Here is an 8103-nt window from a genome sequence, read left to right as displayed (position 1 = left end):
TTAAATGCCTCCCGAGTCCGGCCTACCGTCTCCTGCATCCTCATTCGCTCAAACGTATAAATTTATATGTCGATAACTATTATTACTTTGTACCTCGGTACATGATATTTCTCCTTAGTTTAACCCAATCTACCGCTATTTCCAAAGTTGCTACTTTTGCACCAGACACCCTGTATACGGCGCGTTGCTTGTGTGCGAGCGTGCGCGCGCGCGTGACCGAACGGATCATCCCCACTCCAAGTTGGAGGGGATGATTGGAGGGGACGTGTGCACACGTATTGGAAATGTGAACCGAATATTACCGAATCTCACCGGAAAGAGTCGAAGTCAGACGAGTGATCCCCTTACCGCGATTATCAGTTACCCCTCGTACAAAGGGTCCGTCTATAGAAGTCTATGCCGCTATCAAGCACCTCTACTCGCTCTTACCTCGCAACCGGAAGTCCCGAAAACAGTCATATAATTTATAAACAATGCAGTTTTACATATTTTTAAAAATACATATATAAAAAAAAAATTCTCGAAAAAAGTAAAAAAACCTGCGAAACATTCAACAATTCAATTTTCATTTTTTTGAAAGTACTGGATGTAAAACTGCATTGTTAATAAATTACATGACTGTTTTCGAATTAAACAGTGTTTCTTTCTCAGAAGACTTTTCATTATTTACCGACTTTTATTTGTGAAAACTGCATAAAAACCTCATCGGAATATCGTAGACTCACTTACAAATATTTGAGTGCGCTCGACTCTATGCTTCGCGTTGCGCGCTCCAAGCGCGCGGTCACACACAAAAATTTTTTTTTCGAAAAGTATTCAACGGTCCACTCCCAAATTTTGACACAGAGTTCTGTGTACTTAACGAACAAATTACATAAAAAATGATTCAATTCAAAGAGGTCCCTTTTGAGATAATTCCATTTGTTTATTTAATTGTTGCATAGAAAGTACTAAATACCGTTTCTGAGTTTTCATCAAAGCATGGACTTAATAGTAGATCCCATGGCATATTTTAATCATGTATTCTATACTCTTCGTTGAATAGTAGAAGCATTATTGAAAAAAAAATTTTTTGCACTTTAAAAATAAAAAAATCAATAACTTGGAAAATTTACATATCATATTAAAAAAAATACGTGTTATTTTTTTCCTTTCTAGAACGAGAAAAAAAATTTTCAGGCGAATCAAAATTTTGATTGTAAATCTGATATGGAATGACCCGTATATAAGAGTGCGCACCTGCAATACAGAGCAGCTGTAGGTATACCTTTTTTCCATATCCCGCTTTCTTAACCCTTCCCATCACTTCCAGAAAACCAAGAAAATCTTAGAACTTAGACCTAGCTAATATATAAATATGCTATAGAAATTCTAAACACAATACCAAGAAATCCCACATGAAATTATATCTATTCTTAGAAATCCCCAAAGAATTTCGTATTTTGCAAACGATGACAATTTAAGCGATTGGTTAATGTACGCGGGAATGCGTGACGACCGACAGTTCATGCAATTTCCAACAAAAGATGAAGCAATTAGCATCAGGTTTCCACGAAAGACACGTTTACCACACTTCATTATTATTAAGTTTCACCAGGTCGATATTGCTGTATCACAGTCGTTTTAACACCATTGTTTCGGATTCATCCCTCTGTCGACATGAGTTATTCAGTCCTCTGTATGTCTGGGAATATTTAGAGATTCACTGATATTAACGCGGACAGAGGAATGATTTTGATGTTACATAGTGCTCTGACCCCCTAAAATATGCTTTATTCGGTCTAAACGAGGTAACTGATTATTATTGTTGAACCAATCTGTATCATAAGTTTTACTATATTCTCATCCTGTACACTCGATGATCTCATTGTAGTTTTACTGAGGAAGACCCGAAGAAGGGTTGAAACGTTTATGCTATTAAAGAGAAATTTTGTTTCTGTATTGTGAGAACCGAGTTCCGTTCATTTTGTGGATCACATTGGCACTCACTTTCTACATATTTTCTTAGACTTTATTTGTAACAAATATATTTAAATGCTATAGAAATTCTAAAGACAAGACTCATTGTCAGAAATTCCATATGAAATTATAATAATACTTATAAATCCCCAAAGAGTTTACTTTTTGCAAACGATGACAATCTCTCCTTCTCAATCCTTTGCCCTTGACAGGGCGTGGTGGCGTCTCATGAGTTGGCTCTCGAAGAGTCATACATACATGAGGCGCTGTCTTGGGAAAATAATCAGGTGGTTTCCCCTTGCCTGCCTGATCCTATGTCGTTGACTACTTTAAATAGATCATCCGCCTTTGAGGGTGATTTCTCACCTCTCAGGACAAGAGAGTGCCCTATCCAGCAAGCGGGTTGGTTGCTTATAGCGGCAATCCTCTCGGTCCCCCTCTCGTTAGCTGCTAAAGGGGCATGTGTGGCGAGATTCTCTCGGTGGTTGCCACTTCTCTTTCGAGAAGTGGCGTCTGAGAATACCAGCGGTGTCCTCGCTGGATTTGAACTCGGACCGTTTATTTACTAAGCAGCGCACATTTCTCTGTGCCACGCTCGCCACACACTTGGTGAAACACAGATGACAATCTAAGATTGGTGAATGTATGCGAGAAAGTGTGTGACCAATAAAAGTTCATGCAATTTCCAAAAAAGATTAAGAAAGTAGCATCAGTTATCCATAAAAAACATGTTGGATGTAGGTTCAGGTTTGTGGAATAATATTAATATTCGCTCAAGTAGTCTCAAGTATTAATAAATAGCAAGTGCAATCTTCACTGCGTTGCTTTCTTTCTTATAGCGAGTATCTAAAGTTTACTTGATAAATGCAGGATAGTTATGTACAACTTTATTCGTCTAAACGGACATAGATAGGAAGAAAATAATATTTTGTGCTGACAAGAGAAAGAATGGTTACTTACATGGAGCCGTTTGAAACCGTCATATTCAATCCGTCGAGCACCAACTCTTCTTTCCCATAACGCTTCACAGCGTTCTTTACAACCACCATGTTTTGCTGCAACATTCTGCGTCTGCGAATTGATGATGTCAGTCCTATCAAACTGTAACAAATGTTTTTTCAGTGACTAGTTTTTTAAAAAGTAGTAAGAATAGAATTCACTAGTCATTTTTAATAGGAAAATATTTTTTGGAATATTATATTATATTTTTTTAAGTGTAATTAATGTTATTACACATTGACTATTTTATTGCTTTTCGACGCACTGTTGGTACCTATTGGTTTAGACAATGCCTTGCCTACACGCCTTTATACATATTCTTTGAACGTCAATCAGTGCATTATCACTGAAAACAGTTGTATGTCACTGAATTATTCAATCCTTTGAAAAAAATATCTGCTGGACTTTATTAAAACTAACGTTTAATGTTCTCTGCATTTTAAAATTGATATAAAACATAAACGAAAGTATACTTGCTTCTTTTTATTTCCAGGCCCTTCCACCGATTCAATTAATCACGAGAAGACCATATAAATGAAACAATATCATGTTTTACTACGTTACAATAAGATATACGCAATTTTCCAACATATGCATTTTTTTATAATTAATAATGCATCAATTGTATGCGTATACGTATTGTATACAAAGAAAATGTGTGACGTGTATATTATATATTCTATGTGTCAGAAATCTAGAAGCTTGAAATTATTATACGATTATTACACACATTCTTTATGGAACTTATTTACAAGTAGGTACATTTAATAAATGGACGTAACACTCTCTACTACTACTCGATGACTAACGCGGTTTTACTCCGAGCGACCTTAAGTGTATCTTTTTCTGTATGTTTTATCTGTTTTATCTATATCAACAGAATTTACGTAACTTTTAATAAAACATTTAAGATTCTTAACTCTTCTGTTCTACAATAAAACATCGCTTTGCGTGTGGGTATATTCCGCTTATTTAATTGTATATATATATATATATATACACATGCAAAGATATATTTAACGTATGCAAAATATGGTTTTTGCTTTTTTACGTAGAATTGTAATTTGTGAGATATATTGAAAAAAGAAAAATTGCACATTGAAGACGTCAACATCCTGTTTGTCGCAAAGTAGAACATGCACAAGCTGTAACAGAATTACAAAGTGGGCTCATTAATTGTTATTTAGTATCCTAAATGCGACCATTTTCGAAATGGTAAATCTTAGAAGGTATCATAAGCATAAAGCAATTTCAACACAATTTCGAAAACAAACTTTGTAAAGCGTCATATTGGAATCATCTGTAAGTCTGTCATCACGGTAACCAAATTTTTTTATTGGTCCTGTTTTTATTGGTTCTTATTCAGTTTATAGATTACATATAATTATTTTAGAAAACTTTTAAGGGTATAATAAAAAATTCAAGTATTATATATTGGGTCTCAAAAACGTAACCTTTTTAAATACACTTATGCATTTTTAAGTAGATTTTACAGATATTAATAGCTTTTAATATTACAGTAAATATTCGTAAGAAACGACACCTACTGACCAGAATTAAAGAATATAGAAATGACATAAAAAAAGACGAAAGCTGTCACTCTGTGTGTAGTGCACACCGTGTATTACATGATCACGAGTTCAATTGGTTGAAACCAAGAATTTTGCATAGCGAGCGCCTCAGGAGAAAAAGAGAAATTGTCGAAATATTTTTTATCAAGGAAACCGATAACACGTTAAATTTTCAAACAGACACCGAATATTTAAATGTAATATATGACTGTGTAATCAAAACTGTATAGTCGCAATATCACCTTGTATTGTTCCTAAGACATGACTAACAAATCAATTCGAGCCCAGCAACCACAGTGCTCACACGTATGCCTATATTTTATAACTCGACTCTTATGTGACGACAATGATTGAAACATTGGAAAAGTTGATTAAAGTTACGTTACGGTTTTTATTTGAGATGTAGATATTCCTAGACCTGTGAAGATAGTTCGTATACAGAGTGATATTATTATGTGAGTTTTAGTATATGTAATATAATACAATGCAACCAAGATGATTTTACGCGTAAAAGTAAGAGTTAAAAATGTAGAACGTAGTTTTTGCATCACGAAAAAGTTATTTGGCAAATTGTAAAGTTACTAACATATTTACGTCCGCACTTGATGAAAAATGATGGACTCTAAATTTTATACCTGTCCTCCCATCTAATTGTAAGCATATACTTTACCTACATATACGATTCCACATGAATTTGCAACTTTCTACGTGAAGCAAGATCCACTCCATACCTCAGACATGGTTTGGGTAAGGTAATATCTTAATGAAGTGGGGTCCCCCGAAGGGGCGGAGGAGGAACATACTGTCTCCACGCTACATACTTCCACCGTTGTACTGTTCCACTTGGGTTTTGACTTTCCACGTGAAGTGAGATCCACTCCACACCTTACACGGTTTGGGAAAGGTTAGATCTAATGATTATGAAGGGAAGGGTAAAAAGCTGATGTGGAGACCTTGACAAACTATGTCAAGGTCAAGGTCATTTGCGGGGGCTGACCTAATCTAAATATTTACCATATTATACCGTAAAGCTGTTTATTTCATAAAAATGGAGCCTTCTCCAGTTTCTTTCAATAAGTAAAAAGAATTCAGATCTCTTTCTACAGAAAGTATGATCTTTCTCGCTCTGTGGAAAGAGCTGATTTAAAACGATGTCTGGATTACATAGCAGGTTAGTTCACCTTGACCCTATCTTGAAATATGTTATTGCGATGTTACGTAACATTTAAGATAACTCGCAATTTACATTGCAGATCAAAGGCAGATTGCACTTTATATAACATCATCGGTTATATGTATAACTTCTATAATGCGAAAAATCGGTCTATAACTAAGAAAACGTCATTGAGTTTGCGACGCAGTATAGTAACATATGTAATTATTGAAAATATAAGACGAATTCAAGACGAACAGATATATGACGTTGACAAGAAAAATATCAAAATTCTTCAAATTTTTAAATATCTGAATGATATGTCGTACACACAGTCATTCTTTCAAGACTTTTCAAGATTATCCTTCACAAAGACGGAACCCAGAAAAGTCGTGGAACGTGAAATCAATGAAAGAGGGAACGAAAGAAGGGATCATAATAAATCCATTTGTGGTGGGAAGATGTCACGACTACTCAAGGAAGAGATCCCAACAGTTTTCGAAAATGTCTACAAATACAATAAGTCCCAAAAAGAAAAGCCAGATATACATATGTACATACATACATGTAGTAAATCCAGTGAGAAATGACGACAGAATAAAACTTAAAGATGAAACAATTAAATACCTCTTGTAAGGAGGGTGGTAAGAGAAAATAACATAGATATGGATGTCAAAATGGGAAAAATTTTAATTTAAATTAAATAAATGGAAATTGAGTTCATGAATTTTTATTCGTTTGAAGCAAACAATATCTTACACACCTATTTAATCGGAGAAAATAATTATAAGATGTAGGGGAGAGGATTATTAGACGACCAACTACTCAAGTGGCAGATGGTGTAAATTATTTAATTAATAGGTTACATCCAACGTTTCGACCACCGGATTGCGTTCATTTTCAAGGATTTAAAATACTATAGAAGTCAGGACGTATCAAACAAAATTTAACTATAAATTTAAACACATGTATTTCGTGCGCGCGTTAAGGGGATGCTGGAGCGACGGGCCAACTCCGACGGGATAGCGCCCTCATCTGAACGGAATTAAAAAAATCGATAATGTCGGTAATTATCGACATTTTTAATTCCTGCATGACCATTTCTACATTACCGCAGAGAAAGAATTTCGCGACAATACTTTTTCGGCGATACTCGTACTACGCGCGCGCGAGACATCGAGGAACTATTGTCCACGCGCCTCGTTATCTGAGGCTCGCCGCGGTGCCGCTCGCTGCCATGACAATTGTTTTTGGCATGTCACACACTGCTGCACGTCTCGCTAGCCGATCGATATTCACTGTCGCTAAGAGATCTGAGAAATAAAATGCTTTGGCCTGCCTAATCTGGCCTATCTTCTCAGTTTGACTCAATCAATTTGCATTTTTCGATTGGTTACTTACTTGTCAGACACCCTTGCCTGCGTTCAGAAACACCACCCAAGTACCCCAGCGTATCATTCTATCCTTGTTGCTTACAGACAAGGATAAAATGATACACTAGGGCATTTGGGTGATGTTTCTGAACGCAGCCCTGCATGTACACGGAAGTGTAAAACATTATATAATACAAAATGTAACGTATACATATGTACACATGTGTACATACAGGCAAAACGCAATACGCAATTTTAAATATGGAAAATATAAAATGAGCCCCTCCAAACGCCCATTCTCGTGAGAACGCAACCAATCAAATTTTTCCGTCTCTCCCGATTCAAATATACAAATAATTGCAATGACTAGTATCATGATAAGACACATCTGATTTTTATTATATGTAGTACCATCAGAATCGATGCTTCTAGTATTAAATTTACCAGTACTGTCAGAACAGACGCTTTTCAATTGTACTACAATCAGTACCGTCTGAATATATGCTTCTGGCTTAGTTTTTGCTACCCAAGAAGCGCCAATGCACGTATAATGCGCTCTAAATGTGCATTAAAATTCGCATTAAATGCAAATTGTACATGCACATTTAAAGCGCATATTTGTCCCGCATTAAATGTACATTTAATGTACATTAATTAATGCGCATTAAATGCGCATTAAATTTATAATTAATGCGTATTTATCGTGGCAGTGCATTTAAAAAACTACACCTACGTTCATCGAGGAGCCCAATTGAACAACCAGTGTACTATGACAACTCTGTACTATATTGGAATGCTTACTGCAATGCTTAGAGGTCGGGCAAGAAAACAAATGATAGGTTGCTCAACGTTCGTTTCTTTTTCTGTTTAGACAGAGAACTAGGCAGAGAAAGAAATGGGTGCCTAGCAATCTAATTCTTTTTTTCATGCCCGGCCTTTAAGCATTGCAGTAAATATTTTGCAGTATAGTTCATTGGGGACAACTGAAGCTTCTCCAGCTTATTTATCCTATAGGGTTATCCTATAGCTTATTTATCCTATAAGGATC

The 8103-nt window shown here is 35.7% G+C and overlaps 1 long non-coding RNA gene across 2 annotated transcripts; it reads right to left on the bottom strand.

Moving 5' to 3' along the window:
• Positions 1-1142: 1142 nt before the first annotated feature.
• On the bottom strand, positions 1143-3805 carry LOC105556259. Of its 2 annotated transcripts, none has more exons than XR_001008543.1 (3): positions 3436-3804; positions 2920-3060; positions 1143-1305 (listed from the first exon to the last, which is right to left on the bottom strand). It is a non-coding gene; the product is annotated as an uncharacterized LOC105556259 (long non-coding RNA). The 2 variants fall into 2 exon arrangements; XR_001008544.1 differs by lacking the exon at positions 1143-1305 and adding an exon at positions 1975-2564 and having other exon boundaries at positions 3436-3805.
• Positions 3806-8103: the final 4298 nt, after the last annotated feature.

The sequence above is a fragment of the Vollenhovia emeryi genome, unplaced genomic scaffold, assembly GCF_000949405.1.
Source record: "Vollenhovia emeryi isolate VEMERY1.0 unplaced genomic scaffold, V.emery_V1.0 DF940166.1, whole genome shotgun sequence".
Taxonomy (NCBI): domain Eukaryota; kingdom Metazoa; phylum Arthropoda; class Insecta; order Hymenoptera; family Formicidae; genus Vollenhovia; species Vollenhovia emeryi.
This window is presented reverse-complemented; position numbering and strand designations above follow the sequence as displayed.